Here is a 23,014-nt window from a genome sequence, read left to right on the forward strand (position 1 = left end):
GACAAAAAAATGCATACACATATATACACAGGAATAAATCAGGGAAGAAGAAAACATCTTCATTTTGTCTCGTTCCTAAATGGTATTTGCACTTACAGACCTCTCCTTCCTTTGCTCCCCTTCCCTGAGCTGCTCCCTCCAGGAAGTCTATGCAGGTTGGTGTGCTTTCATCTTAAAACAGCAATTTATAGGAACCCAACTGCGAGATGCCACGACATGCAATGAGGACACTGACTCAGAATATCTCTACCATTACACTGAGTGCATAAAGACTGGGATGTGGGATAACTCCTCTGTATGGCCTACACAGCTCTGCCACACTCCTCTGCAGGAATACCACCCGGGCAATGACTCTAGAGCAACTCACCTGCAAAGGGCGAGTAGGTTTATGCAATAGAACAAAACTCATCATGGATTCAAGCACTCCTGTTGGATGGTTTCTGTCACCCGTGTTGCAATGAGAGGCAAAGGATGGGCTCGGTGACTCATGTTGACTGGATTTGAAAGGCAGGAGAGGATTTTATGAGACAAGTTGGTGCAAGCCTTAACACAAAGGGAAAAAGAAAGGCTTCCACCACTCTATACCATGCCCCCATCACACCGTCTCACTGAATCTGCACGATTCAGTGCCCTGCACCAGCAGATGGATACAAAAGGGGAGAGGGCTGCTGAACTCTCAGCCTGGCGGCCAGTGGCCTTCCCAGCCCACTCAAGCAGGCAAAGGGCATGTCCACACAGGCAGATGTGGAAACAGCACATTACTCTGAGTACAACACCCTTTAAACACAGCTACACAGCACATGGCCATGTGCTGGGTCTGGCCCTGGATCAGGAGCCAGAATGCAGTCACAACCTGTCCTCTGGGAGTGAAACCAAGGGCCTGGAGAGCACCCACTACCAGAGCTGGGGACAGGGGAGGAGGGCAGTGTTCAAAAATCAGTGGAGCGAAGGCTGGAATCAGAATTAATGCCACAACAGGTGTCATACCATGTGAGCACAAAAAAAGGAGAGAATACGCACACCCTTTCCAGCCAAAGAAAAACATAGAACTTAGGCAGTGGTAGTCTTAAGTGATCAATACTCTGATTATACCTCCAAATTAAGGAATCCTTGCCCAGGGCATGGCAACCAGAGTGGGAGCACTGGGAACTTGCCCTTCACTGGGGTCCAGCCAGAGGGAAAGTCCCCTCTCTAGGCAGTGCAGCAGGGAGGTGCATCCCTTCAGGGCATTTCCAATCCCTTCTGAATTTTAGAGAGACTTACTAGATTCCAGCAACAAAAGTGAAGGAGGGAAAATGTTAGCAGAGCCTGGCCATGCTGGTGAATAGCAGGGCACAGGATTCTGACCTTCCTAAGAAAAAGCTAAGCTGAAGAGAGGGAGAAATGCATGTGACAAAGCTGACATGCTTTCTCTTAGAGAAAGGCTCCCCAGCACCTCTATGGATAGGTCCAGTCTCCCCCTCTGGATGGAAAGGTTCTGATGTCCAGACTCCACTGATGGCTTAATAGTGGGGTTGATGTCGTCTGCTGCTCTGTGACAGGGGATAGCTAGGGAAGTTTGCGAACAGTCCCATTCCCTCCACAATTCATGTGTGCCTACTGCAACACCGAGGAACCCCACAGCCTTCAAGAGTTACAGGGCCTCATTAAAACTGCTCACATCAGAAAACAGCCCTTTAGTGACAGCATGTATGGTCTTGCACATGTCCTTATGGAAGCACTGGTGGGCTCTGCTCTCCCTGGTACCTTCCTGGGGCCGAATAAATCCTAGCTTCCCACAGTGAGGATCCTCCAAGCTGTAATGATGCCAGAGGACCAGGACTCTTCTGCACACTCCAGGGGATGTGGGGACCACCACCCTCACCCTGCCACATCCCTTCTCCAAGGTATCTCTGTCTTTTTTCTAATAATGAAAGTTTCATTGTGCCCATGAGGCCTTTGGGCCCAAATACCCTGACAATTCTTTAGACTATGATTTGAGTATTTTTAATTATTATTTTTTCTCTTTTTTTTTTGTCTACACTCCACCCTCCAAGAGTATCTGGTGAGAGGGTGGGATAGAAGAAAAAGACCAAGAGATGCATTCCCTGTGCACAGAACCCTCCTACTTCCCTTCCACTCCCCTGTTAAATATACCTTGAAACAAAAGCTCTTTATTATACTCTAAAAATAAAGCATGCAGCAGTCAAGACAAACTGCAAGGTTTAAAAGACAGGGCCAAATTCTGTTCACAGCTACACCCTCTCTAAGGCAACAGGGTTGCATTTGTGTTTGGATTGTTAAACCCTCTTTAAACATCCAGGGGCAAACTGTGATTAGCTGCATTTCGTTACCAGTAGATCAGCATGTGACTAAGGACAACATCACTCACTGGCCCCCAGTACTCACCCCCCAGTGACACTGCTGCCCTGTGACCTGGCCACCCTGGTGCTGCCGCTTCACCCTCAGCCACCGATCTGGCACTTCAAACCCCCTGTTCCCAGCTCTGCTTCTTTTCCACGTAACCTGAAAGTAACTTCAAAGCAAGGTTTCTCACAGAGTTACAGAAGCACAGCATGGCTGGGTTGGAGGTGACTCCAAAGCCCCTCCAGCCCCACCCTCACTATAGGCAGGCTGTCTCCACCAGCTTAGGCTGCCCACGAATGGCCTCGGGCACCTCCAGGGATGGGGCACCCAGAGATCTGGGGCAGGAGTGCCAGCACTTAACTGCCTTCTGAGGAGAGAATTTCCACCTGACATCCAACCTGCATCTCCCCTCCTTTAGGTTAAAGCTATCCTTCCTTGCCCTGTCACTGTTTGCCCTGTAAAAAAGTCACACTCCCTCCTGTTCTAAGCTCCCTGTAGGTACTGGAGTCCTTTAGCACACAGGGCTTTCCACTTGAGAGCTGTCAAACATCCCTCCTCATTGCCCTGCAGTGTGCCAGGTATTTCAGCTGTACTCAACCAAGGGTTATCAACACACTTCAGCAATTAATACACAGTAAGTGGAAGCAGCCTGAAGCGGGTTAAAACAAGTTGCTCTGCAAAGGGAGATGTGGCTGCTTCAGGTGCTTTTCAGTAAAAAAAAAAAAAAAAAAAAAAAAAAAATCGCTTGCAACACACAAATTTTAAGAAACTTTTGAAACCCAAAGCAGGCACTGCTACTCAGTGACACCCCTACCTCCAAGAGCCCTTTCCTTGGAGGCAGAAAAAAAGCTGAATGGGCACCACGCACAACACAACAGCAGCCACAAAGAATCACTCAGTTGTGCAACTGTAATAGCAGTAACGCGGAAAAGAAAAAAGAAGAATTTGCTCTGAAGTGAGCAAGAGACATGGACCCCACAGTAACCCTCCGCAGCGGCTATCCTAAGCCAGTGCCTGGGGGGCTGCAGGGTCTACCGGGTCCGGTACCACTAAGCAGCCCAACCCAATGCTAAACCATCCTTTTAACAGAGGCGGGCCTGTTTATTATTACCTTTTGTAGCCCACAGGGCTATAGGAAAATTCCTGTCATCTTTATCTAGTTCTACCTGTTCTTACACAGTAACAAGTTGGGGTTGCAAACAACTGATTCAACCAACAGTCCTTGGGGCAGCACCTTCAGCTGAAAAGAACAAACACAGCCCACAGCCTCAGCTTCTCTATGTGGAAGGAACTTCACTTTCTCACTAACTAGAAGGATTGGAGTGCTTGGGAAATTTCCAAAATGGACCAAGTATTCTGAAATATTCTGAAAGTATTTCTGAAATGGATCAAGTACTGCTCCCAACCATTCCTTCCACTGACACATTCGGATCGGTTCTGCTCCCCTCAGGAAATTACCTGCCATCTGTCAGTAAGGATACAGCAGAGATGGGTCTGGTCTCAGATACCTTAGCTGACCCTACTCATCATCAGTCAGCCCTCTTTGAGGACAGGCAGGGAAACATCACTGGCAGAAGCTGCTCAGAAGAAATAGCCCCCATTAGCCAGTGGTTAACCCCAGCAGAAGGGACTGGGCTAGGGTTCAGCCTCCAGCTGCGGCCTCGAGGGTTTGCACTCCACTGTCTGCACAGCCACACAGCTGCAGAGCCGCAGCCCAAGCATGGCACAAAAATGGATTTCATCCAGTGAATTCCTAGCTAGTGAATTAAAAAGAAAATACGAATATCAGTCAGCCGTAGTGGACCATAATGAATCTGCTTACAGAGCCTAGAAAGACCTGTTTACATGACTGTTTCTTTTCTGTAATGAGTTAGAAAAGCTCAGGCCAGAAATCCATAACTACGTGCAACATCTGTAACTCATGTCTTGGGGAGGTTGTGAACTTTGATGGTTTCATCACAAATCTGCTGATACCTGTAGTACTGTTACCAGTTCATTTTATTTTATTGCCTTTTTAAACCTTGACTTCCTGTAATTATGCAATCATACTAAAGTTTTTTCTAAATAAAAATCTCTGTCCTACAGGATCTTTGCAATATGCTGCAGAACAAAACCTCAGTAAGCTTACGAATGGAGACAGATACATGAAAATAACCCCCTTATACACCCAAATCAGTCCTGTGGTTGGCAGGACCATGGCAGGTGATGCTGGAGCTAGTCAGCATTGGGATCTGATAGCAACAGGACAAAGAGGGATGGCATAAACCAAAAGAGGGGAGTTTTAGCTTAGATGTTAGGAAGAAATGTTTTACTCAGAGGGCAGTGAGACCTTGGCACCGCTGCCCAGAGATGTTGGGAGTGCCCAAACCCTGGAGGCACCCAAAACCATGGATAGGGTCCTGGGCACACTGGGCTGCTGGGAGGCATCCAAGTCATGGTGGGGGTTTGGAACTGGATGGTTTTTAAGGTCCCCTCTGAGCTCAGCCATTCTGTGGTTCTATTATTTCTGCATCTCAGCCCTTTGGCAGGAGCCAACTTTCCCACAGTACGTTCAGAAGACAGCTGTTGGACCTGGTTATCTATAGAGAAAAGGAAAGAGAAGTTGGCTTACAAGCTTGATTTGACTCTAAAATTAACTCTGGATTTAGTATTCTTGTGCTTAAATCCCAGGTCTGGTTTGGAGCCACCTTTCACTCCTGGAGCATTCAAACAAAAAGGCAAACATGGAGGGAGGGAAGCAGCAACAGGCTGGGCAGGGGCTTGGTACATCAACTGTGGGAAATGCATCTCATTTCCACTGGATGCATCAGATCCCCTGACAAAGGGCTGCCAGGTGACCGAGCTGTCGTTTTGTTGCTGAGCTCTAGCTCTCGGCTACTTACAGGCAGGGAGGGATTTACTTCCCTTTGAAAAGCCCTATCCAGCAGGCCCAGCATTGGCCCTGCTTGCTGCCCAGGGGCTCCAACTTTGCCATCAAAGGAAAAAGCAAGACTCCTGCAGAGCGCACTGCACACAGGTGCTGCAGCAAAGCTAGCAGTGCCAGAGCCTTTTGTAAAAATGACAATTTGGGGCTGGCAAAAGGGGAAACGTGGGCTTTCACAATTTATCTTCTGGTGCAAGCACAGCTCAGCAGAGCTCCTGCAGGACATCAACTCCACCTGATGGCTCACTGACTGCTGTAGCTGCTCATACTGCCCTAACCCAACAATGAAGGTGAAAAATCTGCCCATCGTAAATTAAATCTGAATTCAAATTCCATCAGCATATTGCTGTTTTGGATAACAAATCTAACTAAAACTCATACAAACTCACTAGATCCTTTTTTAATTGCCCAGTGCTGGGACAGGCTGCCCAGAAAGGTTGTAGATGCTCCAAACCTGGAGATGTTCAAGACCAGGTTGGATGGGGCCCTGGGAATCCTGGTCTAGTACCAACCAGGGAGGCTGGTGGTCCTGCCTGTGGCAGGGGGTTGGAACTCAGTGATCCTTGGGGTCCCTTCCAACCCTGGCCATTTTATGACTCTATCTCAGTGAAACCAATAAACTCACAAGCTTTCCTACATAGAAAATTCAGCAGAGGAGTTTGCTTTCAGTCTGAGTACACAGGGGTAGAACCCCTGCCCCAAGGCAAGAGGTTGAGGGATTAACAGAAATTTAACAGCATGGACCCACTGTCCCAAGGAGTGGAAAAACAGCAGGTAGTACTGCAGTACTGAAAGAGATACACCATGATGCCTTGGGTGGTAGTTAGCACATACAAGCTGCCGGCCCTTAGGGGCTTGCGGATTTTCCCTCCCTGTAGAAAACACCTGCTGCAAGAACAACATACCTCTTACAAAAAAAAAAAAAAAAAAAAAAACCTGCTGCTTCAGCTTTGCTACATCGATGACTCCATCAATTCTGTTTTACTTTCAGGTCTGTGATCGGACTCTCTTCGAAGCTGACACTTCCATGCTTTCCCCCCCAGTGCTGTGTAGCACTGAAATGTGAAGTTTACATCAACTTTCTAAGAATAGCACACTTGATTCACCTGCAAGCCTCTGCTGCTGGGATTGAGCAGAATGGCACTCGTCACTGATAGATCTGTTGTCACAGGGAGGATCTGTTGTCACACCTGGCACCTATGGTGCAGAAACGGGAAGCGGGAAAGCAAAGCACTGCTCACCACATATCAGTGTGCTGAGCTTTGTCTCACACAACCACTGCATCAGTTCCAGCTGGAGGCCTGTTGGGGCAGTCCTGCCCTTGGACAGATGCCACCCCTGGGGCTCTCATGGGGTCCCTAGCCATGACCATACAACAAGTAATTTTATGCAACTCAGAAAAATTTGCCTACCTGGAGTGTCTAGTCACCCATGCAAACCACTGGTGGAGATGTGACTTATAGCAATGCATTTTTACCCCAGTTTGAAACAAGATCAAAAAAATTGCACTGCACCAGCAGAAGCCACGTCTGTGCTAGAGCCAGAACTGTGCTTGTGGCCAAAGCCCGAATGCACCTGAGTCCTAGAAAGACACAGAAAGGAAGATACAACCTCATCTGGACCTGAAGGGTTTATAACCACAAGTTATAACCACGGAGTCCTTCTCCTGTGAGGTCCTACTGTAGCTTTAGGGTTAATCTCTGCCCATGAAATCAGTGCTTGCTGCTCAGATTTTCAGCACAGAACAAAATCATTTTAGGATGAACTGGAAAAAAAAAAAAAATCTGGGTCAGTCCTGGGAGAAGCCAGAGCTCAGTGGAAAGGTTAAGACAAGGACTGGGTTTGGATGAGCGATGCCACACTGTAACAGGAAGCCTTTCACAGGAGAGGAGCCCAGAAGAAAGCCTTGGAAGTAGAGTGTATTTTCCCTATTCTTGAATAAAAAGTCAAACAAACACATCACAAGGCCACTGCCTGGCCCCTGCCTCCCTGTGTGTTCTTGTGCTTGCAGGTCTCAGTAGGGGAGGGCTTGCTCCTTGTGCTTTGGATTGCGGACGGTTCCTTTCGACACAGAAGAGACAACTGCCTTACAAAGAGCCCAGGGGGCAGCGGACACAGCCATGGGCAGAGGATGGCATTGAGAGACATCTCCCCCTTGACCTGAGCATGACTTCTCACCAACATTCATGTAGAGCCCATCCCTGCCATATCAGATCCTCTCTCCCTGTGAGCTCATCTGTCCAAAGGACCCTAGGCAGCTCCCCTGGGTAATGTGAACCTGCATCCAATACCAGCCATGTGCTGCCTGAGGTCAAGTCATAAAATGAACAATCCAAAATTGCCCTGAAAGGCAGATGTACTAATTAGAGAAACTTGGGTGGCAATTCTGAATATGATGCTTTTAATAACTGCAGGGATGTTGAGAAGCAAATAAATTACATGATGAAAGTCTACCAGGCTGCAAAACTCAGATATGTAATAAACAAGACTGGCACCAGGTCTGAAGTTCTGCCCCTGGGCTTGGCATTCTGTAGGATTGCCTTTCCAGATGAGAAGCAGCTGGAGCTTCCTGTCCTGCTAACTGCCTGACAGAAAGGGATTTCTCAACAGCATCCTGGGAAATCATCCCAGAGAGGCTGGAATTAGAGAGGCAGAACTCACCAGGGACAGGCAGAGAAAAGGTGGAATGGCTTTGAACTAGGAGAGAAGAGATTTAGGTTAGATTATAGGAAGAAATGTTATACTCAGAGGCTGGACCTTTCCTAAACGTGAACCCCTGGACATGTGCAGATCCCTTCAGTTGTGAGACAGCAGAGACTGCTGACGAGGAGCAATGCAGAGAGTGTCTGTTCAGCCCTTGCCCAGAGCTGCCCTATGAAGGACAGCTCAGCAGCACTGCACCTAGAAGAGCTTCCACTCTCACACAGGCTACTACAAGTCCCAAACAAGCCACACACACAGTTATTTTCAACGGCAATTAAAGGCTAGTTCTTGTTTCAAGGGCTGAAGAAAGAAATTGCAGGAAGAGCTGCCCTGACCAGTATGCCAATTCACTTCTATTTCTCCTGACCTGACATCCTCCTGGAATAATACATGGAGTTTGTAGCCATTGCGTAAGGTACTGGGAGCAGCACTTGCTTTAGAAATAAACAGCCCAGCAGGAGTAAAGTTTCTCCCTGCAGGTCTGAGATCCTTTATTGACCCTGCCTCAGCACAATGATAGTGCACTTTGTCAGTTTTGCAGAGAGCCTCACTGGGCTTTGCACTGTTTTGTCCTAACTCCTGTGTGGCTCTATTATGATTTTTTCAAAGACCTCTGATAAGGGTTAAATGACCTCACATTAAGTGCAAATTTGGGACTAAATTTCCTATTCAGCACATAACAAAGCAACTGCTGTTCACTCAATTCCCATAAAGTGAAGAGACCACACACAACTTCACTGCCCTCAGCCCTCTTAAGCTACTGCTGTCATCTTAGAGACAGGGAGGAAAACAGAGAGGCTGGTGGAAAATCACCACCCCAAAGCACTCCATGGACCAAACTGAAGCACCAGCAGAGCATTCTGCAGCAGCTCAGATGCCATTCATATAGAGCAGAGAATGGCTATCTTTCCACTCCTCTGCATGGCTGAATTGCAACCTGCTGAGTCACAGCCCCACAGAACACTCGCCTGCTTCATTCCTTAGCTGCTTTCCTTCTCCACAGGCTCCCTGTTAAGTGAATTTTGCTTGTGTCAATTTGATGCCCATAAATCACCACACAGCTAATAAATTAAACGTCTCATTGACCCTGCATCTGTGATGGGAGGGGTTGGGCACAACAAGAGTAGTTGTGTGACCATCACCACAAAGGAACTGCCAGCCTCATCCCATTCACTGCCACATGATTAATTATGGATGCAAAGTAGGGCAGGCTGAAAGGAAGAACAAAGCGTGACTAATGTTCCCAAGCACAGAGTTAAGACATTCAAACGGTGCCATGACTGGAGCTGCACAGCACACCATGCACCAGCACTGCTCGTGGCATCAATCATACATTTGTGGCACAGTTGAGGTTGGTAGGGGCCTTAAAGACCATCAGTTTCAACCCTCCTTCATGGGATGTATGCCCCCCCACCAAGTCGGGCTGCCCAGGGACCCATCCAAGCTGGCAGAGACAGAATACAAACATGTTACTGGCCGAATGAGTAACCATTTGGGGCTCTTTTGCAATCAATAATGATAGCAGAAGGAGCGCGTGAACTTCCTGCACACTGCTCTGCAGTTCATCCTGAATGCAACTAGAGCATCTTTTACGCAAGAGCTGAAATTCGCCTAGATTGATTTAAGTATAATTTCCTCTTCAGAACTGCTGGAAATTAATCATCACTTCTCCATGCTCCATCTGGAATTCACTCTGTCAGCACAGCAATAGCGGTGGCATCTAAGAGAAATGCATGGTTGTTGACTTTGCTCAAGTATTTCCTATACTTAAACTGAGAAATATCCCAAATATGCAGCAAAGGCAACTATCCCAGCATGGCACATGCTGATTTTTTCCTCTAGTGAAAACCATCATGCAGCCAATAATCCCAGTTCTTCTTGTAGTAATTTTCATGGAGGCAAGTGTATCAACTTAACAGAATGAACTGTAACTTTTAGGAAGTGGTGGAAGAAAATAACAGAATACTTTTAAAATAAATTGAAGAAATACATGCAAGTTACAGTTCTTCTGCATTCACACATAAAAATGTCAATTTGTGCATGCAGTCACCTTGTTCCTTATTTTCAAGGTTACCTGCCCAATTCAGGTGTGCAGACAGAATTTGGGCAGCTCAGAGAGCAGTGAATGTTTCTGCTATGACAGAGTTATCTGGATTCCAAGAAATCTGTTCTTTCCTTCCACCAAACTCAATGAAAAATCAATAGATGGAGTAAGACAAAGAAAAACAAGAGATAGGCAATTTCATAGTATATGGGGGCACTGCAGAATTGACTAGCAGCTAAAAGACTAGAAGGCTTCAGAAAGAAAACTGTTTTGTTTATTAAAACAATTAACATAGCTTAAAAGGAAGAGCGCTTTAGTAAGTAGGTGTGAATGAACTGCCCTTCTCTAAACTGAGGTGTGGCTGCTCCAGAGGTTTTCCCAGCATTTTGGTGCCTTTTGATGTGAACCACAGAAACTGAACTATATGAATTAAAATCAGAGCTCCTTAAAATTCACCAGTTCCAGAATTATTCTAGGGATAGGTCAGCTCCCAAGAATATCTCCAGGTGTACAGTCACAAAGGAACTCACATGAAAGTTTGAATGAGTCTTTGTTGACTTCTTCCACCCAGTGCTGACCCATTTCCAGCTATCAGTAGCTTTCAGCTTTTTTTTTTTTTTTTTTTTTAAAAAAAAGAATCTCTATGAATTCTCCATTCTTACGTATTTAATGAATTTAAACCAACTGACAGTAAGCTTTCTTTCCTCAGTTACCATCTGCGGACTCACGAGAAGTCATACAAGTCTCCTTAGAATCTATAGTTAAAAAGACTTGATCTCCATCCCTTCATCGCTTTTCTTGGGAAAAGCCAGAATTTACTCCAGCATATTTTTGTTCCAGGCAATAAAAGTTAGCTCAGCCATAGAAAGCAGCATATTGAAAGTACTCTACTTGCACCATCCAATTAAAGCTAACAGCATCCCTAGGAGATAAACAAACCCAGCTAATTATGTCTATTGATAACAGGAGAAAATAGAATCAAAGGTGTAGTAACTCACTCAAGAGTACAGAATGAAAGAGCAGCAGAACCAACAACAAGCACTACTGACTCCTGTCATGCTGTTTCAGATTCTAGTTGGGAAAAGAGGAAAAAAGGCTCCTAAAGTCTTCCTCTTGCTAACTTTCTGTTTCTCTTTAGAGCGATAATGGATGGAAATTGGTTGGATATTAAGAAAAATTTCTTCTCAGAAAGAGCAGCGATGCATTGGCATAGGCTGCCCAGGGAGGTGGTGTGGTCACCATCCCTGGAAGTCTTTAAGGAAAGGGTGGATATGGTACTTAGGGAAATGGTCAGCAGGCAATACTGGTGGCAGGCAAATGGCTGGACTGGATGATCTTAGAAGTCTTTTCCAGCCTAATGACTCTATGATTCTAAGAAATCCATTGAAAATATTTAGTCTTAGAATACCTCCATCCAGTATTGCCAATAAACCCCCTAGCGAGGAAAAAAGATAACTAGCTGGGCTCTGGGATGCAGAAACGCATAAAAAGTGATCATATAATGGATGGCAAAATAGATGTGTAGGAGACAGAGTTACAGACAATTCCAATAGGATAAAGGAGGATTTGAATTTCCTTTGCAAAAGAAAAGCCACAAACCTGGGAGACGTGTGGACCATAAGGAAAGAAAAGGCGGGGTAACTGCACCAAGTAGGAAACTGCCACAAAAGACTTCAAGCTTTATAAGTCTTCTCTTTTATCTACAGAGCTCTAGGGTAAGAATGGAGCAAGATGGAGTAATAAGCATAGGTGCAAATTGCACAGGGCATCTCCATGGAGCTTTAGATTAAAGACTCCAGAACCTTGGGGAGTAAAGGAATCTGTTCATCTTGGAGACAGTAGGTGGGGAGGCAGCTGCACCCTTTGTTACCAACCTGCCTCCCTTCCCCATCTGATCATGTAAATGAGGGCTACAACTGCTGGAGTTTACAGCATGCAACATCTGAGCTGGGATCTCAGGAGAGACAGGGATGGATTTATTTACACATTCAAGTTATCTCCGCAAACCATCTGACAGAGGCCCCCTCGCATTTGTGCTGATGAAAGTAAAAACATTGTGCCTGGGTGTTTCATGCTTTTATCACTGAAGACCAGGTCTCCCTCTTAGTGCTCGGACTGCTTATAGTCTGCTCCTATGAAGCCTGGCACACCCCTGACAATGAATACACATGCTTTTTGGGGGGCGGAGAGGGGGAAAGCAGGTTCAGACTCCACTCCTACAATCCCATCCCTTTGCTTTCCTCTGCCAACAGCAAAGGGGAACAATAAGAAACAAAGCTGCAATCATTGCAGGGGAAGAAATACTGCTGCTCCACCAACACCAAGCCTACCTGGCACAACACCCCAATGCTGTGCCTATACTGCTGCACCCAGAGAAGTTTCAGCAGAAGAAAATTGGCTGTAACCCTAAGACATGGGAGCTGTTGGGCTGCAGGCATCGCTCACCCATCCCAAAACCCTGGAAGTTCCTGATTTTCTGCAGGGCGATGGGTGGCCCAGAACTGCTGAATTCACCACGATTCATACGCTCCTACATGACTGACCTTACACCCACAGTAACAACATCAGAGAGCTTTTGGAGCAGGCTCTGATGGAGTAAGCAGTCTTCATTCTCGTCCATCCGTCCACCCATCCATCCATCTATCCCTTAATACTGGGGGATAGAGGTAGAAAGAAGCATCAGATGAACCGCCCTACAAATCAGCCTCTGGAGCTATTCGTAACAAGTGTGCTGGCAGGTGTGTAATTACTTGCCCTTCTACTGTTATCAACTAGCACTCACCTACAGTCCTGAGATTTGCAGTTCTGCAGCAGGACCCAGCTCTGCTCTCCCATAAAATAGCTTCTGCTGCAGAGCAGTTACAGCCTTGTTTGCCATATCTGCTACACAGAGCTTTTAGTGCTGGCTCAGGGGACAGCAAAAACACAGCTTATCTATTCCTTTTTCACTAGAGCAGTTGCTCTTTAGCACGGTTGAGGAGGATTTTGCTTTCAATAACATCCTTCCTTTGAAATAAAAAAAATTTACACGTGTTATGGAAAGATGATTCAGAGAGCTCCCAGTAGGGCTGCTCTGCTTGCAGCAGGTATTGCCAAAACTGTACTCTTTGCTACCAGCATTGTGGTGCTGAGCAAAGCAAACAGCTCCTGCAGTATCACAACAGGAAGACTCTGTGCCCTGTGCATCTCTCCTTGCAGCTCTGCTGGCCCTAAGCTGGTCCCAAGCAGGGTGCAAAATTAGGGTCAGTGTGCAATGAGCTTCTAAAAAGTTAAAGCTGTGTCCAGTGCACAGCAGAGCAGAGGTATTTGCAGCCACAGGAAGACTGCTGAGACAGTGTTGACTGGAAAACATTATGGCTCCTAATAACACTGGCAGTCATATAAAGGAGGAAAAAAAGGGATAATGAAATCTCCTGCTTCAAGACATGTGCAGGTGGCCTCTAGGGACAATGAAGATTTTTTCTTCCCATGCACAGCGTTGCTCAGGTAGTTGGGTGCTTTCTGTCAGGTTTTTCCATCCACAGAAGTACCATGCATCAGCAGGTGATGGTAAAAACAGATACTGCACTGGACTAGCCATTGGATTATTTTGGTAAGAGCCTAGAAGAAATGAGCCGCGCAGTAGTACAGTAACAAAATAAGGGGAGTGCTGGAGGTGAATCTAGCCCTGGGATCCTAAAGAATCAACAGGGAGCTCTCCAAAGACCAGAGAGGAACAGATCAGACATAGAGAAAGAACAGGTGTGGGCCAAATCACCGTGCTTTGAGTGGTGCAACATATTCCATCCCGCAACACAGCCAGGCCAAGTAATGCATCAGCAGGGCTGATTTTCAGTGCTCCAAAAAGGAGTTATCTCGAGTAGACTAAATGGCCAGTTCTCCTAATTGCCAGTTGGTTTGATGCAGGACCTCTTCCAATTCACTGATCATGATTTCAGTATTGCCTTTCCTCTGAAATAGTTCTCATTTTCCTAGATGTTCTTTTCAGTATTTCTGATAATTTCTTGCAAAACCAGCCTCGTGCAAGGGCACTTACTCTTCTCTAACTCCCCTAGAAATACTTTCTTCCTCCATGCACCCTAATAGCTCATCTGACATGCTCCAGTCCCCATAACCCACAGTTTTGCTGTTGGTACACTCACATACTTCTTTTGTCCTTCAGCTTTCAGCTCTACCTACGAGGTGAGTCCTGCTGTATCTGTTCTCCCTTCTGCTTCAAGTGAATTCTCACGTCTGGACAGCATCTTATTTTCACAAGGCCTCAGACATTGCTACATGCTGATAGTTATTCTTTCTTCCTGTGTTGCTTGGAGATGGGCCTGTAGAGAGGAACAGAGTCCACCAGATACAAGCATCAAACCCTCTCCATTAGAATGACTTGGAAGCTTCCCTCAAGGAGATCTGTGCAAACAGCAAGAGAAGAAAGTGCCACATGGAGTCTCTCAGCTGTCATTCATGTGCATGGATCAACAGATATTGTTTTTCTTCCCAGTAATTAATTTCAGTGTATTATTAATTGTAATAACCAGCAATTTTTAATGACACAGTGAGCCTCTCAAAGCCCTAGCACAATTAAACTGTGGCATCCCCTAATGTATAATCAATGGATATTAAGGTGTTACAATCACAGAATAAACAAGAGAATTAGGCAAAGTAGATTATGATAACAAAGGAGAATAAATGGAAGGCTTACCCTTACGCTGGGCTCACCACAAAACACCAGAAGGAGGGATCTTCAGAAGAAATCCTTCCCCACTGGTAGCCAGCTCTTAAATAGGTCTAGGAGGGGTGCAGCCTGGCTCCACCCCTTCCGGCAGCACAGGTGAATTGCCTTCACTGTGCTCCTCTGGCTGACTCATGGCTCACCTCAGGTGATCAATCAGAGGTTCAGGCCGTGACTCAGCAGTTCCCATACACCTAAGCAGCAGAATGGTTCCTGCCGTTTCTTTCCGCTCTGCACAGCACAGCGCCCAGGCCTGGAAAGCGAAAAGGAGATCAGGGGCTGCAGATTTCCTACAGGATGTTGAGGGAAGCTCTCTTTGCCTTCATCTCATCCATAAAATCAATCCTGCACTGCAAGTTTACCTGGAGATTAGCTTGTTTAAAAAAATGGGGATTATTCGGGTCCTTAGGATCCATGACATGGTGTCTGCTGAGGAAAAAAGGCAGCATTCTGGAAATATGGCTGAAAATGGCTCCAAAAAAAGGCCTCGTTCAGGTTCTAGGCTGACTGGATGACCTTAGAAGTCTTTTCCAACCTTAATGCTTGTCAAATTCTATGGTCAGGCAGCTGTTGCACTGGTTGAACGTTTAACCCAGGCTCACACAGTGAGAGCATCACAAATGTGTGTCATTTCCTCTGCACAGCTGCACCAATTAAAAACAAAACAATGGATTGCCACATCTGCCATTCACCTTATCCTTCTCACATCACAAGTACATTATAATCAGATAGAAAAAAAACCGGTATTAACTACAGCATGAATATCTCAGGCACATCCTGGTCAAAACAAAATCTTAAAAAATTATCATTAAAGAAAAGATCTTTCAAATGAGCAGGAAAACACCCCACCTGAACATGTTAATGACAGATCCCATAGCAGCTGTAATCTCCTTCAGACAGGGACAATCTCCTGTTCTCTCCTGGTCCCGATGTAGCACAGGAGGCCCTGCAGTTGCAAACACTACTACAGTATCAATTAAGTTTCCTATTAAGACGCATATACCTTATTATCAAGAGACAGTAGTCACCATTACTGTAACAAAATACTCAAGGTGAAGTCAGTAAATGGATAATTGTTTTATCTCAGTTCACTATATTTGTTTAAAGAGCTCATTTAAAAAATGTTGTCAAGGCTCTAAGAGTCAAAACAGCTAAAAAGACCAATAATTCTCAAGTCAGAGCGGAAGACATGATTAGATTGGGATCTTGGGCAGACAGATCTGGTAGTTGGCAACCAGCCCATGGCAAAGGGTTGGAGTTTGAAGATCTTTAACATTCCCCTCAACATAAACTGTTCTATGATTCTGTGTGACACTAAAGTTCACTTCTGTCTTTAACAAAATTATGTGGATCAACTAGACAAAGAGAAAAGGCTCTTGCTGTTTGTGCCAGGTTTTGCTTGTTAGCACAAGTTCCTGTGATGCTAATAAGACCAATGGACTTCCAGGCTGAACCAGCTTCATACTGGGTTGGCACACAGGGCATGGAGATGAATTTCCTGATACCTGTGAGTGCCCACATAAACCTTAAGATTGAATCTAAGAAAGAAGTTTTTACAGTACGGGTGGTGAGGCACTGGCACAGGTTTCCCAGAAAGGTGGTGCTGCTCCATCCCTGCAGACACCCCAGGTCAGGGGATGGGGCTCTGAGCACTGATGAAGCTGTGGGTGTCCCTATGCACTGCAGAGGAGTGAGACCAGATGGCCGTTAAGGGTTCCTTCCAACTTAAAAGATTCTGTGATGTTATGAAACCTGGTCTAAGCTGTGGGCAGTTACCTGTTTAGTCACTTCCTTGCTCTGACACGATCAAACTTACAGATCACGTAAGTAGGTGTAATGTTATCACCTAGCAATGTTTTTTTAAATGAAAATTCTGGACAATAACCCAACATGATGGTTTTGGACAACAGGTGAATCTCAGAATCTTGCTGTCATAAACCCCATCCTCCCTTATGAGTCTGCACCCCTTTGTTTATTGCAATCCCTTCCTGTAGGACATTGCGCCTGGCTTGTAAAGTCCTGAGAGCAGAATCAGATCGTGACACATAAACAGCTATTTGCATCCTCTGGGAGAGTAACCTGACCCGAGACTCACTCAGAATGGTAGAATCAAGATCAAATACATTTACATACATGCAAATTTTCCCATTTGCTGTGCAAAAATATTCATCTGAGATACGGGAAAATATGGTTCTGACTCAGAATTGATGCTATCTTTCCAGTCAAGATTAGAGTCTAAATTGTGCAACGTAGTTTAGCTCACAGTATCAGTTGCCATGCAAAAGACTGTTTCATGCAGAGGTGTGGTCTTCTCAATGATTGCAACAAATGCAGACCGCAGTTGGCTTCTCCTTCAGATCCAATACAGTTGGAAAGTGCAGCCAATTTTTCAGGTCTGATCCTAAAATAAACTGATTACTCCTTGTGAGCTGTGGACTGGCTTTAAATAATGGTGAAATTAAAGGGATCAAAAAGGTTTTGCATGTCTGTGAAGAATCTGTCTCTGAAGACTAAAACCAGAAAAGGTGAAAGCACTTAAAAAGAAGAAGAAGAAGAAGAGAAGCAGAAAAAGAAGGAGGACGAGGAGGAGAAGGAGAGGGAGAAGAAAAAAAGTTTTATTTTTCCCACAGGAAACTTCCATCACTGCTGAATTCTCCCTAAGGATGTTTCTATATCTGTCATTAAAAATTACTTCTGTCAAATGTAATGCATCAGCACAAACTAGAGGGCTAGGCTTTGGTGGTCTGAAAGGCAAAGAAAAAAAGTTGTTTTTAACCACCACCTCAGCTTAATTACAGTTAACATATTTATTATGCAATAAATCTAATTTTGGATGATGTTGGAAAGAAAAATTGTGTGGTGTTTTCACAAGCGCATGCCTGATGCTTAATCAAGGCTGAGAGAGACATTTTGCTCACATAAGGCTGAGAACTGCCAAAACAGAGGTGAGGGGATTAAATCAAAGGTGTGTGATAGGGAAGCAAATGTAGGAATGCCAAAAGCCTTTGAACCCCTGAAATGGCAAATCCATTTTCCACCAGGGCCCCCAGACAAAGGCTTTACAATTTCAGTGGCAAAAGAAACAAGCCAAAAGATTTCCTTCATACCCTGGAATAATCCCCTAGAAAATTGCACTACTGATACAAAGCTTGTGACAATGTCTACAGGGAGCAGTTTTTCCTCTCCAGAAAACTTTAACCTGTCCCTCCTGATCTTAACAAATTCACCTGCCATTCTGACATGCTTCTATGGCACTCAAAGCTCCAGAAATCAGTGTGCAAGCAGCTGTTCAGTGACAGCCTCTGTCCCAGTGGACATGATGTAACTCCTAAAAAGGCAACGATTGCTCATTATTTGTTATTTGCAGAGGGAATAAAAAAGATTTATATGGAACTAACGTATGGGTAAGTGTATCATTAGCAGTAATTATAGTAGCTGCCTCTATGATCCTCCTCTGTTATATGTGAGACTTCTTAAGTACAAGTTTGTCTGCTAAAAATCCTGTCACAACAGAGAGCCCTCTGCGAGCTGCTCTCACCAGTCCTTTCTGGTCGAGTGGGCTCCTTGAGAGAAGCAGTGCTTCCTGAAGGGAAAATGCTACACAGACTGCTGTGTCCCTTCTCCCACATGTGTTCACCAACGGTTTTGATACCAGAGACAGGGCTTTACCAAATCCTCCAAGGCACCGCACAGCAGAAGGCCCTGACCCCTGCTCTTGGTGCAGTAAAACTTCTTGCTTCAAGCTAGAATTCAACAAGGGACCAGGGGTGTGAGGAAAGTCTTCTGCATAAGCGTTGTTGCTGGGTAAGGGGAGCATTAAATAGGATGAAGAGGGTGTGGACTGAAGATTGGCAGTGAGATCTGCTGTGATGCAAGCAACAGCTTTGTGCAACAGTGCAGCACAATGCAGAGCCCAGAGGCTGCAGCTGTGTCCACCCAGTGCCAGTGGTTCCCTCTGTGTGACTGCAGAATCACAGAATCGCAGAATCACAGAATGGGGACTGTAAAGACTATCTAATTCCAAACCCCCTGCCATGGGTTGGGTGCCCCCCACCAGATCAGGCTGCCCAGGACCTCATCCAACCTGTGCTTGGGCACCTCCAGGAATGAGGTACCCTCAGCCTCTCTGGGCAGCAGTGCTAGTGCCACACTGCCCTCTGAGTAAAACATTTCTTCACAGCATCTATCCTAAATCTCCCCTCTTTTTGTTTAAAGCCCTTCCCCTTTGTTCTGTCCAGGGCCCTGGCTTAGCCCGTGCTTGCACCCAAGAGGCAGTGAGGAGAGGAGCACCAACCACAGCCTCATCACTCCCACACACCCATGAGTTGCCTTCTTTCTGCTTAATGAGGTGAGGATTAATTAGAGGAGGTAATGGGCTTCTGTGGACAGTACTGTCAAGTGCCACTGGCTGCTGTGTGTTGATTCTGTCATCCCACACGTTGCTTTGCAGTGACTACAGAACAGGCATAAAAGGCACTTGGCCTTCCCTAGTTCACAGCAGATCCTTTAGGAAGGATGGCTGATGCTGCACAGTACTGAACAACACTAAGTGTACAACTGGCACTCAAATAACTGTTCATGCCAGAAAAGAGCAAATCTGTAACAGACACACTGTTTGAGAAAAGGTGACGTGGGAAAAGCTATGTTTTTATAACTCTAAGCAAAACATACATAAAAAGGCATTTTCAACACTAGTGGCGGTTAGTCCAGGCCATCTGCCAATGGGAGCATGATGACGAAAACCACAAATAAGCTGGAGGATGTGAACCAACAACACAACATTTATATTCTATTACTGTTGAAAAACAGGGGCAGAAAACATAGGGAAATTGTCTTTGGCATTTGTTTCCTTTAAACAAAAAGTTGCTTACCTTAACTTTTTCTTATAAATGCACTTTTCATCTGCTGGGGGAAATGCTTCTCAGAGAGGGTCCAAAAATTCCCAGTGAAATGGCTTTCACTTTATTCATTCACTCATAAGGTTGGGGTAACTCTCACCACCCTGGCCAGCCCACCTGGAAGCCAGTGTGCGCCCTCCTTCATGCAACCCAGTTCAGAGAGAACGAACAAGCATTAGGTTTAAGCTGCCCCATTTCTGCATTTGCTCTACGCAGACCTCAGGGCAGAGTGCCAATGCTGTCTCTGTGTGTACAAAAATAACTGAGCCCTGACTTTTCTTCTTAGATCCTGGCAAGGAAGGTTAGGAATTCACTCACCTACAGAAAACTTGGGGTCCCTTTAACAGCTCCTCCAGGACTGTGTTTGCCTGTCCTGTGGGACAGGTGATGCATGAGATTTCATTTCATTTTCTCAAGACATGACATTTTTTTTGGCTCATGGAAGGGGAAGATATCTCATGCCCCACTAACGATCTCTGCATGAGCACACCTGAAGGCAGACAAAGCTTCTGCGTTCCCAGGAGATCCTGTGAAGTGGGATGTGCTGTGAGGGGGGACATGACTCCTTGAGAAGTGTCTGTCATGAAGGAAGAGCAATCATTTTGGGAACAGCAGGTGTTCTGGGCCTCTTCTACACTGCCTGAGTCATCTGGGACATAGGCAGATCCCTGCCCTATGGAACAGGGTAGAAAAATGGCACTGAGATCTCATGTTGTTGCTGCAGTTTGGAATCTGATGACCTTCTCTGATCCTGTTCATCAAAATACACTTCGAATTAAATTACAGTAAATCCAGTGAAGACCCTTTTCTAATGGTAATTGAGTATGCATGGACCACTCCGACTCCAACTGAGTGTAAAGTGTAAAGGCTCTTAATAGATCACTTTATACTCACATCTTTAAGACACTATCAAAAAAAACCTTGAAAACACAACACAAACATAACTAAGTGTTCTCAGACAAAGAGATCACCCAGTGTTTTTCTATGGAGGCGTTTGAGAAAACAGTGGATGTAGTACCTAGGGACAAGGCTTAGTGGGCAACATTTGTGCTAGGTGGACTGGATGATCTTAAAGGTCTTTTCCAAGCCTAGTGATTCCACGATTCTATGATTCTATGAATGTAAAACATCAGGATTTTCTGAGTTACTACATTTAGCTACAGAAATGCCATCTAGAAATGTCTTGCTTACTACAGAAGCTGCAATTGCTGAGTGTACAATGCAGACATCAGAGCAGAGATCCCAACTGTGGGCCCTCCACGTGCCCTCCTGACTCATCACAGTCTTCCTGCTAAGTTGGGCATGCGGCACTGCCTACAGCAGAGATCAAAGCAGGGCCGGAGCTGGGCAAATGGGCTGAGAGACAGAGAAGCCACAAATGGAGCTGCACACTTACTAATGAAAGCCAGAGCTTTGCAGGCATCAGGGCAAAATGACCACACTGGGATGGCAAAAAGCTGGTTCTTCCTGATTTACAGAACTTGCTGTGGGAAAGGCATGTGGGGAAGGGGAGTCTCTTGTTAGGGTGAGCCAGATCCAGGATGGTCCAGTGGCAGCCAGGAAAGAGGATAGGAGTTTGGACCATCTCAAGAAGCAGAAACACACACAAGTCTTACCGCAGCCTTGCAGTGCTGAGGCTCTCAGTTAACTGAGCTCTTGAGCAATGTCTTGTCTCTGACCATTCCAGAAGTGCCTTCTTACAACTGAAAAACCAATGACTTATTTTCTTTCAGTGTATCTGATAGAGTTAAAAGAAAACATCCTGTCAAATGCCATTGCATCATAGGACAGGCTTCAATCAGCTGGAGCTGCCAATGCTCCTCGATGCATGCTGTACATCACTGACTTGGCTGGCTGCATCCATCAAGTGTTCCTGCAAGGGAACCTTCTGCTGGGAAGGGCAGCATGGGGGAGAAATGGAGTTACTGGATAGCCCTTGAGTTTTCTCAGAGGGAGAACTCAAGAGCACTTTATGTTTAGAATACCATCCAGCTATGGTAAGCAAAGGCCAGATGAAAGTGCATTTCTGAGCAAGATTTCTGCAAGAACTGACCTTCCAGCAGTAAAAAACCTTCAACAGCTCCCATGGGGCTTGGGTGCTCATTCAAACTCAGCAAAGGAGGTTCAGTGCTACTGGACCTCTTAGGCACTACTATGGTGGGGAATTGTCTCTCCACCCCTAGTGTGCAAAAGTGTTCCCGCCTGGAAACAGCACTGCTCAGCTCAAGGACCAGAGCACAGATTTCAGATTGGCTTCCAAAGATTCTGCTCAGGAGAGGAGATAGAGGATAGAGACAAGTATGGAAGAAGGAGAAACACTGTTGCTGAAATGCTATGGCATTTTGACATAAAATATGCTGAGAGATTCCAGAAACTTGCTTTATGGTTAAAAAAAAAAAAAAGAAGAACAAAAGCAAGCCCCATTTCCATTAGCCTTTTATTTCCTGCTAATTGTTCAGTACTCCTTCCAGTTTGGAGCATGAAGCACCATGGCTGGCTCATCTCCTGCCTACCCAGCTTTGTAGGTTACCTGGGGTGCGGTGCAGGAGGGAGGGGGAAAGGGAATGATGGAATGCGGTGCAGATGATGCTCATTAATTTTGGAAGAAGATATAAAAAGTAAGCATTAAAGTCTATCCTAAATACAAGGATTCAGCTGACTGAGAGCTCATCTGCTTCTATCTCTTGGCTAATCGTGAAGGCACTTCTGCTGTGTCACTTCAAAGGCTCAGCACAGCTGGGAGGGTTTTCATCAAAGCTTCTACATGTCTGGGGGAGGTTTCCCCCCCATGAATATACATCACTGGAGGCTCATTTTCCCAACTTTTCCCATGCCTCTCTCTGATTGATCCTCATTTCATTCAGATGAGTTCTTTCTCTCTGGATGGCTAAAGGGCAAGAGACAGCTCTCTCCAAAGCTTTCCCACTTGCCTGATGCCTCTCTGAAGCTTTTCCTCCCATCAGAGTGGGGGAGGGAGGGAGCTGTTCAGACAAGAGATTGAGCCTTTAAATTAAATTCTTGTCATCCAAGGGCTGGGCCTGATAGCAGCGGGGGTGGGAAGCATTTTCTCCCAGTATCGAGATTCTGGCTGGATCCTCATCTGGTGTAAATGTGTATCAGTGGACCGACCGCAGCAGTCATGCAATCTGAACTCTGAGCCTTAAAACACTTCCCCTCCGTAGCAGCTGGATGAAATCAGCATCATCCCTTGTGCTCTGCAGAGTACGTGAGCTCCACAGCCAAGGAACACTTGCTATTCCACCTCTTTTGCTCAGTTCCACCTCTTTTTCAGTGGGGAGGGAGGGCTGGGCAGCCTGGTGGAATTTCAAACACTCAGCCACCCTCAGCCAGGCTGGGATTTCACAATAGCCCAGGCC

Source organism: Lagopus leucura, unplaced genomic scaffold (genome assembly GCF_019238085.1).
Source record: "Lagopus leucura isolate 7727_CA_CO unplaced genomic scaffold, USGS_WTPT01 Super-Scaffold_100123, whole genome shotgun sequence".
In the NCBI taxonomy this organism is placed as follows: Eukaryota; Metazoa; Chordata; class Aves; order Galliformes; family Phasianidae; genus Lagopus; species Lagopus leucura.